Genomic DNA, 20,950 nt, shown 5'->3' on the forward strand with positions numbered 1-20,950 from the left:
TGTCAAGTATAACGCATACCACAATTTGTCATATGCCATTTGGAGGAGTCATATTGACTCATTAAACAGTCTCTTCATTAGGGTAAAATAATTACGTGTACTTAATTTAACAACTATTAAGTTTTAACTATTAAAAAATGCTACTTTAAGGTATTATAATAATTATGTACACTACGCTCTAAGAAAGATTATATATTCTAGCACAACATCACGGAAAGAGAGATAACCGATGTGAAATAAATAATTCAGTATCCTACCGTTGTCTATAATCGGTCATCTATTTGGTTCGTTCGGACATTGTTTTTGTACTTATTATATGGGTAAACTACGCATTGACGTTACAATGCTAGTACCAGCGTCCAAAATTAGTGCAGAATGCGTTTTTTCTGCACTTCTTAATAAAAAAAAAACATTTCTAAAGATATGTTTACATTGTTAGTCCAAAGTATTGCTAAAAAATGCCAATTTTCTAATGACCGTTTCAAACCTGACTTCCGAATGCCTACAACATTTCAGAACTTCAGAAAATCCGACTGCCGGCCTCCATTACTTTGTGTACATTCCATTCAGCGTCACTAATCTTGTGGCAGACAAAACAGGTCAAGCAAATCATATTGTTTTTAAAGTTTCAAAATGAAAAGCACCTTATGTCTTACGCGATTTTCCCGCGAAAAAAACCCCACCCGAAATGAAAGGAAAACTTTAGGAAAAAATTTTCATGCCATAGTTTTGTTCAGGAATAGAGCAAAATAATAAAAAACAATATATACATTTTTCATCATTAAAAAAATTGATTCAATACAAAAAGATCCATATTCTGACCATCCTTTATGTACGTACATAGTTATTCATTTAAAATTCCATTGATGTCAAATTGCATGGCTAAAAATGAGTCCTTTTTTTTTAAATTAACCTTCAACTTATTGCAAACCTTTTCAAAGCAATATCAAACAAACAAATAATACAATTGCCTTAGTTTAAAAAAATCTAATTGACAATGAGCACTTTGATTGGTTTCAATGCATCACGAAGTTTTGACGCCATTGGAATGTGAATGTAAATAGAACAGTGTCAGCAGCTTTAGTATGGAACAACACTGTACATTCAGCGACTGAGAAAAACATATGAGTAATCTTGCTTGATAATACACGGTAATAAAAATAAAGATAAAATTAATTCAATCTACAGAACTAAAGTGAGGAAAATGTCCTTAGATTAACGACTTACCCCCATTTAAGGGTATGCCAAATTCAAGACTTGTTTGTGCAACATAAATAAAAAGATGTTTATATACATTTAGGCTTTCACAAAACGTGTTCTTTAGAAGTAATACATGCATATTGAATAACAAATCTCATAATAATATATTATAACCAAATGCTTTCAATTTGGATGTGAACAAGGATTTTGAATGTTGTCAAGTATTTTATTGTGTTAATAAACATTACAACCATGCATTTTGAAATAAATATATAATTTCAAAAAAATTAGAGCAAAAGCCTCTTATGTGAGAATTCGTTATTTTTTCTCAATTTAGTCAATCCGGAGGAATTTCATTGTACAATTGACTCTAACATAGGAAAAAGTAAAAACACAAAAATACTGAACTCCGAGGAAAATTCAAAAAGGAAAATCTAAAATCAAAAGGCAAAATCAGAAGTCCAAACACATCCAAACGAATGGATAACAACTGTCATATTCCTGACTTTGCACAGGCATTTTCTAAAGTAGAAAATGGTGGATTGAACCTGGTTTTATAGCTAGCTAAACCTCTCAATTGAATGACAGGTGCATCAAATTCCATTACATCCAAACTCATCAAACGAATGGATAACAGCTGTCATATTACTGACCTGGTACAGGCATTTTCTAACGTAGAAAATGGTAGATTGAACCTGGTTTTATAGCTAGCTAAACCTTTCACTTGTATGACAGTCGCATCAAATTCCATTACATCCAAACACATCAAACGAATAAATAACAACTGTCATATTCCTGACTTGGTACAGAGGCAATTGGACCTATCATAGCATCTAATAAACAGAAGCCCAGCCACACAAATAATCAAAAATATGTTATTATGATGTTTACAAAAAGGTAAATTTTCATATCTCAATGGTTAAAAGAAACTAATGATGGCCAGTTAAATAAATGCGCTTACTTCAACATATATCGTTCAATTCAAAAGTTATGGTGATCACAAAATTCCAATTCTCAAAAGTAAAATTGTAAAGCGTATTTCTAAGTTTGACTTTAATGCACTCACCTAATACACGGCTATTTTTTTTAATGAAAAAATAATGATTAAACTTTGATTTTTGCCCGGTCGTCACAAAATCGTACAGTGCAGAAATTGACTCCAGTTTGAGATAGTAGTTATCTGTATATAAGAGACGCCAGATGAAGATGACGGTCAGGTTGTTTAGAAAGATGCTAGATTGTTACGGCATGTTCCTCATTGAAAACAATAGACTGGCTAGCATTAAATTATGTTGTTTTGACTGAAAAATTATTTATTTGACTTACAGATCTGTTATTTGTTTGATATTCTATTTGATGTCTTGATTCATTGATTACATTGGTTGTCCAAATGTTTGGTTGACCTGTATTTGTTTTGAGAGGTGATGTTTTCAAAAACATGTTGTTTCCACAAGTAAGAATATTAAAGAAGAAAATTAATAAGAAGTCAACCAAAATTGGGACAGCCGAAGTAGAGAGAGAGGGAAAGGGAGAGAGAGTTTGTGATGTGTACATACACAGGCTCTGTTGTAAATAAGAATGAATGGATTTAAAACTGATGAAGGATATAATTATCCGAAACTGGATTATTTTTGTTTTCTATATTAATAGATAGATCTTGAGTTTTTCATACTATTCATTGGATTTGCTTGTGTGTACTGAATGATTGATTCGTTAGTTTGGTAGAACAGGATTATTAGTTGTTAGGGAACAGTCATCATTTAGCATCGGACGGGTCGGTTCATTTTATATGTAAAAAAGGGTGATGGGTTCATTACCAAAAGTATAATACAGTAAGAGGGAGGTTCACACATAATCAATATAAGTTTTAATGTTTGAAAAGCATATGAACTGTGTTGGAATCATTATAAAGTAATTTCTAAGGAAATGTGTATGACTGCAAAATGTGTGTACGTTCGAAAATCATTTGTAAGTAGGTATAATTCGTCGACCAACACTCGAAAATCTATCACGAATTATTGTTATAATTTGCGTCCTGAATATTTAAGACCTATATGTTACTAGATGTCGTGAAATCAACAATCTATTAAGCAGACCTGCTTAACAATTAATTATATTTATCACTACATACATCGTCTGACTAATTATAAATAAGGGTCACTCATTTACTGGCTAGTTGTTTCACTAACTATGATACCCATATCTTTGTGTCTATATTAATGGTTTACTGGCTAGTTGTTAGTTAACTATCATACCACATATCTTCGTGTGTATCTTAATAGTTTACTGGCTAGTTGTTTCAAACCTATCATACCACATATCTTCGTAGTTATCTTAATAGTTTACTGGCTAGTAGTTCACTAACTAGCATACCACATATCTTCGTGTTTATCTTAATAGTTTACTGGCTAGTTGGTTCAAAAACTATTTAACCACATATCTTCGTATTTATCTAAATAGCTTACTGGCTAGTAGTTCATTAACTATCACACCACATTACTTCGTGTGTATCTCAATAGTTTACTGGCTAGTTGTTTCAAAACTATCATACCACATATCTTCGTGTGTATCTTAATAGTTTACTGGCTAGTTGTTTCAAAACTATCATACCACATATCTTCGTAGTTATTTTAATAGTTTACTGGCTAGTAGTTCATTAACTAGCATACCACATATCTTCGTGTTTATCTTAATAGTTTACTGGCTAGTTGTTTCAAAAACTATTTAACCACATATCTTCGTGTTTATCTAAATAGTTTACTGGCTAGTTGTTATAAATAATAAGTTAAATTCTATATTTAACAAAAGGTAACACATTTAACAATTACTAGTAGTTACTTAGGTACTAAGATAGTTATTTAAATTGCAATCATGTTTCAAACTTATTTTCATCCTTTAATGAACCCTTGATTGTAGAAAAGTTCTTCGTGATGAAATATAGCTGTGTTACTATATTTAGGACATTAACACAACTACTTGGAGTATCACACAATTTATTTGCTAATATCAATAAAATCTTTGCCCAATCTTGTTCCGAGTTCTCAAAGTTCCAACAATTACTGCTATACGTAACATTCAAGGAAAAACTTAATAAGGGCCTCTCTAATTCTTTGGGAAAATCGTATACGTGCCTAGCATACCATCTGACATATGTAATCCTAAATGACAATGAACAAACCACGTTCCTGGGTTATCTGCCAACATTTCAACAGTCTCGTATGAACCTGGAACAACACCAATTACATCATCCCGAAAAGATAACGCGGAAGTTTTGATAAAAGTTTGTCCATGAAAATGATTTGAATGTGCACCTAAGAAGGAACCAAATGAGTAAGTGTACCATGCTATTGTATCTCCTTCTATCATGTCTAGGTTCGGTATGTTAGAAAAAATGAATCCATTAATACTAAACTTATTATTAGATTGTTGGAAAATAGAGTCAGCCCGATTGGTTCTGTTCGGAGCTCTCTCTCGTACATTTTCGTCAAAGTAATGGCTGTTAGCTTCATTGAAGATAACAAAAGCTAACGCAAATTCTCTGTTTGTTTTGTCCATTCTGTTGCCATAAACATCCAAAACACCTCTCTTACAAATAAGTAACGGTCCAATCAGACCGGTGGCAATATCCTTATTAGGATAAACAGGCGAATTATATGTATATCCAACACAGTTAGGCTCACTTTCACCAGGACCGGATCGTTCTGGAACTCGCCAGCGGTACACTTTCACATCTCCTGGTTTTACACCATTTCGTAAGTTTTTAGACATTTCATTATCCAGTGGTAGATTCTTCAAGTATATAGAATTATCAAAAGAGGCCATGTTTTTAAAAACTATTTCAATGACATCTCCAACTGCTGCCTTAATGAATGGTCCAAGTATTCCAAGATGTTTATCTTTTTCTGTACGCTGTATTTGTCTTGAGAATGTTCCATCATAGAATTCCCTATATACAGTCTTTTTATACTGTGTGCCAATAAACATGTCATTATTACGAACAAAAAGATTCCCCGGCCTAAAATTGAATAAAAAAAACCACGTCATATTAAATAACAATTGATATTCTTGAATAATAATCAAAATCTTAATTAATCGCACATTGAATAGACCCAAAAGCTATTAAATCGCTGCTATGTCCATGTTATGATAATTGTATGATTGTTTCACGGTACATAGTCGTTTAGTTATTTAATTAACAATGGGTTTCTTCAAATAAGATCTAAGAAATCAATATGTGTAACTAAAACCAATCCACCAACAAACTTTAATATTCTGAATAATTCTTCCCTAATAGGTTTTGGACATCTTCAAATATTAATAACTTTCTTTATTCAATGGAAATGGAAATCTTTTTCAATTCATTCGTTGTTTCCAATAGACCGATGAAATGACCTTACTTACGTGTTTGGATCTCTGAGATCCCCCATCGTCACAATATTTATTTTTCTTGGTGCATAATCCCAGATAACATCCACCGCTGCTATGTAATATCTGCGAATTACAGTCTTCTCAAAGACAGGAACAGACACGGACATGGGGCGATTACACGTGTCTACATTATATCTGGTTACCATACCGTCTGTTTGAGATCCTAACTGACCAGCATGGAGGAGCCAATTTCCTATAAATAGAAAGAAATCAAAAATTCAACCAGTCCAAAAAATAATTTAAGCTTTGATACCATACTTATCATTCGGTATGCAGGACTAAAGTTATCATTGCGATCGAATCGAAACAATTGGGTGAGACTAACATACTGAAGCGTTAATCATAAAAGAGGGACACACGATACCAGCGGGAAAGTCAAACTTATAGATAGAAAATAACCTGACAACCCAATGGCTCAAGATAAAAAGACAATCAGACTAATAATAGTACAAAAGACAAAACATAGAAAACTAAACAATAAACAACAAGAACCTCACCAAAAACTAGGGGTGATCTCAGGTGCTCGTAGTCTCAATTGAATAAGTTGTTGATCAGTTTCGGAAATATGGAAAGATTATAATGTTCTTCTACATCTTTTTTAGATGTAGATTTCATAATGGATATATAATATAATGATTTTAAACATCAACAATATGAGAGTATAGAAATTACTTAAGACCATGGGAAATAACTGAATAAATAGGAGAAACAGAATGCCAGAAATTGATAAGTTAAGATAAGTTACAAAATCAAATAACACATTTGTGTCGTTCGAAATGGATTAACCTTCATCGGAAACGACAAAACCTAAGATTCGAATGTTATGGCATACTTGTTAAATGATATCAAAAGTTAATCGATTGAAAGGGTTACAATATAAACATGTAGCAAACCAATCCAAAGTGGCAACAAACATAATGTTACATACATTTTTAACTAAAACCTATCATATAATATACTTAATAGACACCACCGTCAATGTACTAGTATCTAATAAACCAGTTGTCTGCAAACCAAACGCATATGACTAAGAACAAGTTTGAGCTTTTCTCAGTTGTCACCACTTCGGTGTTGACATGAATATGAATTATATGGTAATTTTTATAAATTCCTGTTACAAAACTTTTAAATTTTGGAAAAAAACTAAGGATTTGAATCCAGGAATAGATTACCTTAGCCGTTTTTGTCACTAATTGTTTGGAATTTTGGGTCCTCAATGCTCTTCAATTTTGTATTTGTTTAACTTTATAACTTTTTTTTTTAGCGTCACTGATAATTCTTATGTAGACAAAACGCAGGTCTTGTGTTTATAATTATAATCCTGGTACCTTTGATAACTGTTTACACCACTAGGTCGATGCCACTGATGGTAGACGTTTCGTCCCCGAGGGTATCACCAGCCAAGCAGTTAACACTTCGGTGGTAACATGAATATCAATTATCTTATTAAACTTTTCAATTTTGGAAAAACTAAGGATTTTTTTATCACAGGAATAGATTGCTTTTATCCGTATTTTTTCAAATGTTGGTTCCTCATTGCTCTTCAACTTTGAATTTGTTTGACATTATAACGTTTGTGACCTGAGCGTCACTGATTAGTCGTATATAGACAAAACGCGAGTCTGGCGTATTAAGTTATAATCCTGGTACCTTTGATAACTATTCATTTCAATATTGAATTTTAATGTGCAATATATATATATATATATATGCATAATAAAACGAATATAAAATTAATGATACTTGATCGGAACTAAATAAACATAGTTAATTTTCCGGCAATTGAAAGTCTTATCTTTGAGACGAGAAATTCTGAAATTCTTTATTTCACTTGAGGCAATAGCTTTTGCTACATCTCAGCTGCATCATAAAACAATCAGAATCTATATGTGAAAAGTAATTAATTCTAAATGGCGTGTATATCAACTAAAACGAATAGATTTGCACCTTGAGGCGAATACATAATCTGGCGAGTAAAATGGCGGTTCTCACTTTAGGAGCAGGACATGTTGATAACTACGATGAGTTTGGTTGTACCAGGGTTCGCAGTGCTCAATCTTTTTATTTTCTATGAAGTGTTTTGTTGAATCATTATTTAAAAAAAATTTCTACTGATTGTCTTTAGCGAATTGGTAGTAAAAATTCTAATGCTTAGTAAAACAGTTAAAGTCATAAGAAACCTCAAATCAAAAAAAATTAATGCATATGTTTTTTATAACTCAATGGATAGTTTTCATTATAAAACTTATTTACATATACTTTTTCTGAAGAAAATTCTTTAATTTATTCATATTTAGAAGAAGTTTACTTTATTTTAATTGCTTGCTTCCAGAAACCAATTCCCCCGACATATTTTCCGTATGCAAAGTGACCTCAGTGTGACCCATCTCGTAAAAATCCGGTGATCACAATACGCATGGATGTCCTTAAAATAAACTGTTATCTGAATTCACATGTTAAACACGTGCTCTCTTTCCATGCTTTTTTGTTTATTTTTTGTCGATTGTTGACAAACAGGTGACCATCGTTAAACTTCGGCTTCAAAACACGAACTTTAATTACCTGCCATATTTTCACAACAACACTAACCGATTGAAAAAAAAATTGACGATTATACGAAATTTACACGAAAAAAATTATAAATTCATGCACAGAAGACTAAGTTTACGATGTGTGTATGCATTAGTTCAAGAATTGGAAGAACATAATTTTTCACCGGTCACACGTTTCTTATGACTTTAATGTAAAGAAAGAAATTATAAAAATACCTGGATTATCTGGAATCATAAGCACAGTCTGGCTAGTGCCTGGGAATACAGTTACGTAGTCAACCATTTTGCCATCATACTGGACATTGTTTCCTTCAAACACTGGATTCTGGTAATCAAATCTTTCACCAAAACCAAGAACATGCCAGGACACTCGGTCTCCAACACACATGTCAAAACCACCAATGTTACCGAAAACTCGACCGTTAATGGCTGTGACAAAATAGATGCATTATGTGAATAAAATGCATCATTGAAGAGGCCATAATGGAGTTATCCAAGTTATCACATATATTTTTTTCAATATAATCACATAATCATTTTAAACAATACACAAGTTAATCTGAAATAATCAGTGCGAGATTATCTAATAATCAAATTATCATAAAATGTTTAGTCTGGTCATTAAATAATCAATATAAAAACTGCCGAGTAATCATAAATGAGGCCCATACGAGAGACATACGCACGTGTAATGTTGATTGTAAATATACGTGTAAATTAAGGTAGATGGAGAGTGAGCAGACATGATGTTTGGAATATGGGAGCAAACTACTTTTAGACAGTAACATGTAACTGACGAACAACGAAGTAACATAATAAACCTCATATATAGACAATGTTCATAGTCATGGTGTTCTCATGGCCTCTGTCTCATAACAGTTCTCTATACTGTCGTATGTGTTGGAAGCAGTAAGACACATATTTGGCTAGGTGAAACTAGATATTTATTTGCTGATTTTGACACTTTGATGGCATTAGATGTTTCATGAAATGGAATAGTCATCGCAAATGCTTAAATACCACAAACGATAAGAAACCACACAAAATGATCTATGGAGTAATAAATTATAATCCTGGTACCTTCGATAACTATTTGCACCAACGGGTCGATGCTACTGCTGGAAGAAGTTTCGTCCACGAGGTTATTCCCAGATCAGTAGTCAGCACTTCGGTGTTGACACGAATATCAATTAGATGGCCATTTATATAAACTTACAGTTTACAAAAAAATGAATATTTCGAATTACTAAGAATTTTCTGATCCCAAGCATAGATAACCTTAGCCGTATTTGGCACAATGTTTTTGAATGTTGGGTCCTTGACGCTCTAAACTTTACAATAGTTTTTTTTTTTAACTATTTTAGATCTGAGCGTCACTAATGAGTCTTTTGTAGACAAAAAAAGTGTCTGGCGTAATAAATTATATAACCCTGGTACCTTTGATAACTAGTAATACGTCTGTCCTTATGTACCATTCAGCATTGTCAAGGCTTTAGAATAGGTTAATTAAAATGGTGCCATTTATCATATGTATATGTTCATAAACAGGATACATACCTCTTAGAGTGTTTACATCTCTAAACTTGGCATTTTCTTTGTCAACCATTTTGCCATTCGTCATGGCCAAAGATATACTTTGATTGAGGTACCAGCTATCTTGTTCAAACCAATTCATCATCATTAGGAAAAATTCTTTTTTTACACCATGCTTAAAATCAAAAATGATAAAATAAATTGACAAATCGGGCGATTAAGAACGATGACAGGGAATTTGTGACCGCATTCTTTGTAAAATCGACACAGGCGATGAAAAAAACTAACAGGGAAATTGTTACCACTTTCATTCCTTGTAAAATCGACTCAGGCGATAAAGAACACTAACATGGAATTTGGTACTACATTCATTCGTTGTAAAATCGATTCAGGCGATAATGGAAACTGCCAGGGAATAAATGACCTTATACCCTGTAAGTTGACTCACGCGATAAAGAACACTGATAGTTAAAATAAGCCCACAAGTGGGTGAAAAGTGTCTTATTGCTGATTATGTATAAAATATGTGTATACATGGTGTCTTGCTATTACTGCCGGAGGATGAAACAAATATAAAACACTAACAGGAAATTATGAGCTGTGAAAGATGACCCAGAAGACATACAACACTTACAGTGAATTATTAGTACACATCGTCTGTGAAAGGTTGCTAAAGAGACATGATCACTAACAAGGTATTTTGAGCCTATACTCCGTGAAAGGTTGTTCAGGAAATATAAAACAAATACAAGGAATTATAAGTCTATATCCCTTTTGACAGGCAGCTCAGGAGATATTAGACACTGAAAAGTGAATGATAAGCCTATATTACATTTTACAGGTGACTCATGAGATATTAGACACTGAAAAGGGAATGATAAGCCTATGTTGCCTTTGACAGGTAGCTTAGGAGATATTAGACACTGAAAAGGAAATGATAAGCCTATATCCCCTTTGATAGGTGGCTCAGGAGATATTAGACACTGAAAAGGGAACGATAAGCCTATATCGCATTTTACAGGTGGCTCAGGAGATATTAGACACTGAAAAGGGAATGACAAGCCTATATTGCCTTTGGCAGATGGATCAGGAGAGGAGATATAAAAAACACAGACAAGGAATTATGAGCATTTATCCCCTGCAAAGGTGGCTTATGAGATATTAGACACTGATAGGGAATTATGAGCCTATTTTGCTTTTGACAAGTGGCTCAGGATATATTAGACCCTGAAAAGGGAATTATGAGCCAACATCCTCTGTGAGAATGGTTCAGAAGATTTTGTACACCGACAGGGAAACATGAGCCCATAAGCCATGTGGAAGGTAGCTCAGGAGTTATAAAACACTCACAGGGAATTATGACCAAGCACCCTCTGTATAAGTGGCTCAGGGGGCATAATATTATAACTAATTTTTTTTATCATTTTTTTTTTTTTTTTCTTATTTTAAATTTTGTTAATTTAACTTATTTTTCCTCAAAATGTCAATTCTTAAAAAAAAACTATAAAAACTTGAATATAATATCTGTATGTTTGTTAAAACGAGTATTCTAATATGATGAATACAATTATTTGTGGTCCTTATTTTTGAACTTTTATTATGTTATTTTTTTTTAATGTAAATGTTAAATGTGGTATGATATTGGCACTACAGCTGATATATTTTTCTTTGTAAAATGAAATAACAAATACTAACACATATATATTTACATGATCTATTGTTAACATTAACGAAGCCGGGATAAGGTACCGGTATTCGATGTTTTCATTATTAACAAATGAACAGATTCCAAGAAAAAATGAAAATTAAAAACAAAATAATACACTGACAGAAAAATATGAGCCTATATCCCTTGTGAAAATTGGAACTGCATATCTAAAAGACTGACAAGGAATTATAAAGGTGGCTCAGGCGATATTCTAGCAACCCACAGTTTTTTTTACCTGCCTTCCTTTTGCGTTTAAAGAACCTGGTTTACAAATAAGTAGTGGACCAATCAAACCGGAGTACTGATCCCTAGAATAATCAACAAATGATTGGTACGTTTCTGTCACACACTGCGGATCTTCTTTTGTTGGTCCATAATCCCATGGTACAGTGAAGATATAGCGACGTTGTTGTCCAGGCATTGCAGCAGCACCAGTGACTTCACTGCCTGAAAGATAAACGATAATTACATTGTATAATGACGACAGCAAATGCTGTTACAACTGAATACCTTATACCATTACATTATTTAGGTTCATACTGGTCGTCTCCTGGTCCAACACATTGTTGGATGCTTTGTAGGCCTGTACAAGCACCATCTGCTTTAAAAGTACCCGAAATATTTTCTTCTGGTAGCAATAGGTGCATAAGGTACTCATAAGGTCTGACTTTACCATAATCAAGAAGATGTGGTACACTTATATTGCCAATGAGACAAAAATTACATCGATACTAAAAGCTATAGGTCAACGTACGGCCTTAAACAATGAATAAACCTCATACATGTATTGCGATGAATTTATAAACAAGATATAATAAACAAGACTTAACAGTTATAATTTTTAGTGTTTATTGTGATGTTACTTACTGTTTCTATCGTTTTTATAAAATGCTCCTTCGTTATCTTTAGTGAATGCAAGACCAAATGGATTAAAGGAATAAGGCCGGCTAGCTTTGTTCAAAAGTATAATTTCTAGCATTTCTCCTACTTCAACTCTAACTGGAGGTCCAAGTATCCCCAAATGTTTCTCGTCTTTACGGCGCCTTTTTCGTCTTTGAAATGTTCCGTCTGTATACTCAATAATAAACTGCTTTAACAAAACTACCTCCAACAGCTCCTTCGCTTGTAAAGAATCGTTCTTCTATCCTAAATATTTAATAGTTTTAATATTAAAACAGGGATAACTTTAATATATGGCACAGCCAAGATGATCGATATTTACTCGGTATTGGATGTTTCCTCTTGTTTTATTTAAATGTTGAAGCGTCGACCGCAATGCTAATACTATGTGCTTGATTAATGCTTTCGCACCCTATAAGCAGCATTTAATTCATTGTATATATGCTACAACGTATACATGATATTATGAAATTTATCAGGCGTTTGGTTTGTTTTCTTTTGCCTTGTGAAGTGATGAGTGTTGCATATTAGTGAGGAACAGGGTTGATGACGGGGAAAGGTTGGAGTTAAGAACCTTTATTTGTTATACACAATTTGTGCACTTATTACTAAATATATGATATACAACATAAAAAAGGCAAAACTCTTCACTAGTTAAGCTTACCTTGATCTTTCAGTTGAATCTTTACCAACTCTCGCCAACACTTTTCCAGACGGTCTGTAGTCCCATACAACTTCCTCTACAGCTATGTAATATCGACGTGTTCTTCTTATTATGTCTGGTGGTAAAACTCCTGGTCTGGGCATGACATTTACAAAAGCTGCCATTCCATCTATTTTTTTAAATGTTCATTAACTGTGATTAATAACTTCATTGTCTATTCTATCAAATATCGTGGTACAAACATGTTATCAATACCCTGTACTCGTTTAACTGGTTTTTAATTTGTCCTTTTTATACATAAATCGATGCAACGTTGTCATTCTACTAGTAGACCACCTTTTAAACATCTCTCGACACCTACAGTTGAGAACGACTACGACCGGTAAAATATGAAGGGTCGTCTCAAAAATAAAGAAATGAGATCATTATTGATTTTATTGCTTTCAATCATTGACAATGATAAAACTCTCCGACAGAGTCCAAATGATATGTTTTTTTTTCATTTATTATAAAGAAAAGGAATTTCAATTCACCAATGTGGTGTTCCACTTTAATTCTGCATTCACCAATCACTGCTTAAATGTTGTAACATTGAAACGAGGGGTCAATTATATTTTTTTTCAAAATTTATCAATAAAAAACTCGAACAAGATATCTTAAAGCGGAGAAGCAAAACCGTGAAAAAAATCGATATGTAATTATCCCTCCAGAAATATAATATGTAAATCAACGGACGGTCCAGTATCCTTTTTTATTATTGAAAAAAAAAACATAAAAGCTTTTACACCAACAAATTAAATCGTTATTGGCATGCGGCAAATATTTGGCGAGTGACTCACATAATCACAAAAGTGAAGAGAAAATGGGTTAGGATTCAAAATGTTTGGAATATTTGTGTAATCAATTCAACATGAAATGTCGTGCAAATACACACGAAATATGAATATTATATGACAGAGACATATGTATGGTGGACGGAAGAGAACGTTTCCCCTTTTCGTGTTCTTGGGTAAATCCTGAAATCGAGGAAGCGAAATCTAGGAATTGAAAAATCGGGAAATCGAGAAATAAAGAATTTGGAAATCGAGAAAAGAGAAAGCAAAAACGCAAAAGCCAGAATTTGTATCGCGTTTTTCGCGTTTTCGTGTTTTGGCGTTTTTGCTTGCTTGATTTCTTGATTTCCCGATCTTATCTATTTCCCAATCTCGATTTCCAGATCTTATCTATTTCCCAATTTTTCGATTTCCCTATTTCTCGATTCCCCGATTTCCCGATTTCTCAATTTCTCGATTTTGCTTTATCGATTTCTCGGATTCCCAATTTCGCGTTTGCAAAAGGAAAGGAGAAGTCACGGAAACGCAAACAGGTGAAATAAATGGCCGTATCCGGCCACCATACATATATTTATTTATTTATTTGGTTGATATATATTCTTAAACTATATAGTCGATACAGTATAAAACCGCCAATCCAATATGCTACGTAAGGATAATAATGATGTTTTTGTCTTTGAAACGACCCATCCATTTTACCTGTAAACTGTAGGTGTCATTAGTCGGTGTCGAGAGATGTTGAAAAGGTCTTATACTTATGCTTCTGTAATAAGGAAGAATTGCGATAATTTCTTCATTAACTGTAAAATTGAAACTCGAGATCCTTTCAAATATCTACAATATGGTATTATCATTCCTATCCCGACCGAATTTAAATTATAATTTTAGTTTTCCGAAGTAAATAGATAGGCTATATGATTCCCTATGAATTCAGTAGTACGTTGTGCCGATTCAGAATATCTGGTTTCAAACTGTTAAAAGTCCAGAGTATGAAAAGTGCCTTCGACTTCAATCTTCAAACAGATGTAGAATGGATTTGAATAGAGATATTTTTATAAAGTTAACTGTTCCTAAAAGATGGAGAAGCAATTTATATTTATTTATCATTTTGAGATATAACTTTGAAATACAAGTATATCATATTTTGCTGTTTTATTCCTGTAACAGTAACAGTTGCCTACTGTGTACATCTTAGATATCAATATGACTCACGATTAAAATGGTAGTTGACTTTACAAAATATCATCCATCTACCAGGGTTTCTGGCTGTCATGTATAACCCTTCAAACGATGCTATACCAAATACTACACCATGCGTTCTAAAAAGGTACAATATATCGGGAAGTAAAAAACAAAATTGAGATAATGAAGGACAAACCCAGCAATGACTACTGGAAATATAATAGATAAAAAAACGGAAGACGTATTATAATGATCAATACCTCAGGGAAGGTTCTTAGTTTTATAACCGTCCACTGTATCGGAAATGCTAGTAAGGAATGATACCTTGAGAAGACGTCTTCTAATCGCGTGGGAGTGAATGACACTAGTACTATAGAGAAGAATTTGATACCATAAGAAAGCTTTGAATCAATAACGATGTGTGTACAAAACAAACAGACATGATAGGTAAATATGTCAAAGATATTGGTACCGGTTCAGACACAATGGAAGTTAATAACACTATAAAAAGGTTTATGATACCATTAGGAAACGTCCTGTAACGGTTCCAAACCATTTGAATTATAGAAAGGCAAATGTTATCCTTAGGGAACATTTGTCGCGGCTCCGACACAATGGAATTTAATAACACAAGAAAAGGGTTAATCAAACAATTAGTAAACGTCTTAATACGGTTCAAAACAATTAAAAGTTAATAACATTATAGAAAGACAAATGTAAAAAGTAACTTACCTTTTATGTTTGAACGATAATGTTTGTCCTTGTACACCAATGACATGCAGTCCCAAGTTCAATCCCATGGCATAAAATGCTACTTTTTCTCCTTCATATACAGGGAAGTCAGGCAAATTTCCATAAATATACCCGTTTATCTAGAATTATCACATCGGTTACAATGAATTACAATGATTTCCCAGTTAAATAAAAACCGATAATTTCACATGTGAAATAATCGTGGTTATTTCACTCTCTGACGTCATACAACAATAGTCGTTGTCAAGACGTCGATAACGTCAATGCGTTGGAAAAAGATATAGTTCCTTACATTTTCTACATTAATTTCATAAAAAAAGTCATTTGCCAATGTAATAAAAAGAATAACTAATCGCCGTATTTGAATATGAAAAATAAGACAACTTGTGACCGAACGCCGCTATGGATTAAACTCATGCGGCGCACTCGTTAACTCCTTGCGTCGATCGGTCACGCGTTGTCTTATTTTCGATATTTAAATACGTCGATTAGTTATACTATAAATATCATTAAAATAAAGAAAACTACATCGAGTCTCTGACATCTATTCTCTATAGGATGTCTTCAAAATCAAGTCATCATATATGTTTAGCGTGTCACGATAAACAAGTCAATATCTCTCTCTATATATACTAGTATATCTAGTTATGAGATGTAATGATTTTAATACAAGTCAAACTATTTATCCTACTCCTATTCATTTCTAGGAGTGTGATGGCTAAACAGCAACGCGTGGAGACCGTGTATATTTCATATTAGGTTATCAGGCGGGGCTTTTTTAAATACACGAGTAGTAGTGGTGTAACAGCCCGTTATTAAAACAATACGGTGTTGAGGAAAAAATCTATAAAGTTTCAATAGACGATAAATTGTTGATGAACGATTGAAATAAATTCTTAAGCACATTTAAAGCTAGCAAGTTGTTATTGTTGGCATTTGTTTTAGTATAAACTAATAGAACTAGGTTCTTTATACTATCGGCATCGAAGACTTGATCACTTTGATAGGCAACAAGTCTGAATACCACATGATAATATACTCGATAAGACAGCTTCCTTTCAGAGTCAGTATATATATACAACTCGTCTAAGCATCAACCCGACAATGTTAGATCTGTAAATTCGCTTTCGCAAATTTTTGGTTCTTCACTCGCCGGGATTCGAACCCATGCTACTGTGATATCGTGACACCGAAGCGCCTGCACTGCAGCCGTCCCGCTAGACCACACGACCACGTGGGCTCTACAAAAATAGAGCTTTCGCTGGCCGTGTGTTACTTTTCCACGTCAGTTTTAATCTAGCGGCGTACTACAGTACATGATATATAAGGCATGAAGATGTTAATGTTACAGATCAGCTAAATTATCTATAGTAAAGGATCCTACAAATTAATGTAAGATACAGTCACAGAAAATAATAATATTTATAAGTACGTCTGAGTCAGTGACAACTCTTTAACAGATGTATCCATCGGATCGCCATCAATGATGGTGATACATGGCTGTTTACATAATGTATATACAACTCGTCTAAACATCATTACTAGACTGGGAATTAGGACTACCGCTAAATGTCGCAGATTTTCATTAAACATGAACAGTGTAATACAATTAAATAAATCATGTGGTTATTTTACAGTTCATTTATACAAAGTATTGTTTACCCTCGAACATATTCATAAAGATTGAACACTAGTATGAAGTGCTAAGAACGTTTGATATGTGGAATGTCATTATATATACATAATTACGTCTGAGCCAGTGAAAACTCTAAAACATATATATATATCTACATTTGAAATGTCATGATAAACAAGTCAATACATTTATCAATAATGGACTTTTGACGAGGTCAATACGTTATATATGGACCTATTCAGAAGTCCTAGTGTCAATATATAATCTAACAGGTTCATATTTAACATATTGACTGATTAAAAGTCATTATTTTTGTATTGGGGAAATGATGATCAATCTTCCCTGTGTGTAGTTTTTAATTTTGTTTGAAAGAATTTTAACATGTTATTGAAAATATAATTTAAACAAAAACTTCATAGCTTGTTGCATTAGAAATCTTGAATTCTTATCGTCTGCATTTAACATGAAATTCTTGAAATCATATGATAAACTTGCAAATTCTAAATCCGAAGCGGCGCTTCTTCCATGGTTGTTATGTGTGACGTTATGATATTAAAGCAAGATGTTTTGTATATTGACCAACAACATACATATGATTCGAAAAATAGCGTCAACTTCCGCAAAATATAGAAACAAGGAGTCGGATACGCAAAATTGTTTTTCAAGCACGTGATAGCCATACCAATGAAACAGCAGAATGCTACACCATATGTGATATATCTATATATGGGATGTCTTGATAAACATGTCAATAAATATCTATGTAAATTCTGATTTTTTAAAACTTATCTCAAAACAAGTATTGTTCCTCATTGAATTAAATAGTATCAAATAGATATACAAATGTAGGAAGTTGTGGTGTGATTGCCAATGAGACAACTCTCCATCCAAATAACAATTTATAAAAGTAAACCATTACAGGTCGATGTACGGTCTTCAACACGGAGCAATGGTTCACACCGAACAACAAGCTATAAAGGGCTCTAAAATTACTTGTGTAAAACCATCCAAGTGGGAAAACCAACGGTATAATTTATATAAAAAAACGAGTTACGAGAAACACGTATAAATTACATAAACAAACGACAACAATTGTACACGGATTCCTGACTTAGGACACATTTGTGGTTTCAAATGAGGCTCATACTTCTTAAATTCAATTCTAAACACGAAACGATTGTTTTAATAACATCTATGGACTGAGTGTAAAGACTATACAAGTATAAACATTAATTTCGATATACCAACTTTTACAATAACATGCATCCGAAATAAAATTATTAAATAATAAAAAAAAATCACAATTCTTTTTCTGTTAAACACGAGAGAATAAAACGCTTAAAGATGCAAAATACAAAAAAAAATCGTCTCAGCCTTCTCACCATAACGTATCCTTAATGACGGACCAAAAGCTTACTACCAAACAAATATGTGTTAACTCGTTTTTTCCGAAATAATCAATCATTATTACATGCCGATTAAATATCTAAATCAGCTAAGAACAGAAACAAAATTCATTATGGATCATTTTATAATAATATCATAACGGCTACCATATTTCTTTCATATTAATATAAATTAGAAACAAATGATGTAAATTGGTTATTTGAATCTTACCGAATACATTAATGTGTCCAAAATAAAGGCCCCATTTTTCTCGTTAAAAAGTTTTCGACATCTTTGTGGATTAAGACATAGATTTAAGCTCTGGTCTACCAACCAACTGTTAGTTTCATTGACGATATCAGCATACAGAACGAATTCTTTGTCCACATCCTTCCTAGAGTTATCTGGATTCAAGGTTCCTGTCATGTATATGTCATGTATTTATGTTTCACTCAAAGTTAGGTGGATTCAATATTCTTATCATGTATATGTCATGTATTAATGTTTCACTTAAAGCTATGCGGATTAAATATTCTTGTCATGTATATGTCATATGTTAATGGTTTACTTGAAGTTATGTGGATTCAATATTCTTGTCATGTGTTGATGTTTGCCTAGAGTTCCTTTCATGTACATGTCATGTGTTAAATATTTACTGCAATATTGAAAACTATAAGAAAAAAACAGATTTATCGGGTGTTTATTAGTATGGTTATCAATATATTGCGCTCAGAATGTTTGCTATTCGCAGAAGTTTCAAAAACTGTTGGCATTCACATTGCTTTTACACTAGTGTGAAGTGCCACAGATGTTTTGGTATCCCAAAATAATACACTAGTGTGAAGTGCCACAGATGTTTTGGTATCCCAAGATAATACACTAGTGTGAAGTTCCAAGAACGTTTGGTATGATCAAAGGTTTGTACACCGGTGTGAAGTGCAATTATCGTTTAGTATCCACAGATGTTGTACACTAGTGCGAAGTGCCACATATGTTTTGGTATCCACAGACAATTCACTAGTGTAAAATTCCAAGAACGTTTGTTACACCCAGAGGTTTGTACACTAGTGTAAAGTACCAAGAACGTTTGGTATCCGCAGACTTTACGCTAGTATGAAGTTCAAAGAACGTTTGGTATCACCAGAGATTTGTACACTAGTGTTAGTGCCAAGAACGTTTGGTATCACCAGAGATTTGTACACTAGTGTTAGTGCCAAGAACGTTTGGTATCACAAGAGGTTTGTTCACTAGTGTGAAGTATCAAGAACGTTTGGTATCAAAAGAAACTAGTAAGAAAGTGTCAAAACATGAGGTATCTTCAAAGAACACAAGTGTGAAGTGCCCAGAACACCTAATAGTTATATAGGCTGTCCACTATTGTGACCATTATGTAGTACTTACCCTGTGTGTAGACATGCAAACAATAACTCGCTGACGTATATATTCATATTTGACACAAGTATGAAGTGCTAAGAACGTTTGATGTCAATAAAGTTTGTTCACTATCTCAATTTGTTTTATATACAGTTATATCTATGATATTATATTAATAATGTGCAGAGGGGTGTAATAAGAATTATGGTTATCATGATTGCCCTTTGTGACCATCATTTTAACCCCTGTTGCTTATCTAATACACAAGATATTAATCAAAACTAGTCTTATTAACAATGTAGGTCAAATTTATTCGTTAATTGTGTGTTAATTTGCGGTTTTTTTTTATTCAATTTAGGCTTCCAACTCATAGTTTATTGTGTGTCTTTCTATGTTGTGAAATTATACTATTGTTTCAGAAAAAGGATAGGTTTTGTACCATTTAAACATTTAATCCCGCTGCAAATGTTTGCACCAGTCCTAAATTAGAAATCTGATGTATAGTAGTTGTCACCTGTTTATATAGTTATTACGTGTTTCTCGTTCCACATTTTTATGTAGATTAGACCTTTGGTTTCCCCCCTTTGAATGGTTTTTATATATGTTTATGACTAGAAACATTTTACTGCAATAAAATGTAGGATACATTACCTACAACTGTCAAACCAAGGGCATATTTTGTCCGACCTATTTGTGTATGCAACCGGATGTGACGTACTAGCTATGATTTGGTGTTATGAACCCTTAAGAGGACGAAACAGGATGTTCTGGTGTACACTAAATATTAGTAATAATATAAAT

The sequence above is a fragment of the Mytilus trossulus genome, chromosome 4 (assembly GCF_036588685.1).
Source record: "Mytilus trossulus isolate FHL-02 chromosome 4, PNRI_Mtr1.1.1.hap1, whole genome shotgun sequence".
In the NCBI taxonomy this organism is placed as follows: domain Eukaryota; kingdom Metazoa; phylum Mollusca; class Bivalvia; order Mytilida; family Mytilidae; genus Mytilus; species Mytilus trossulus.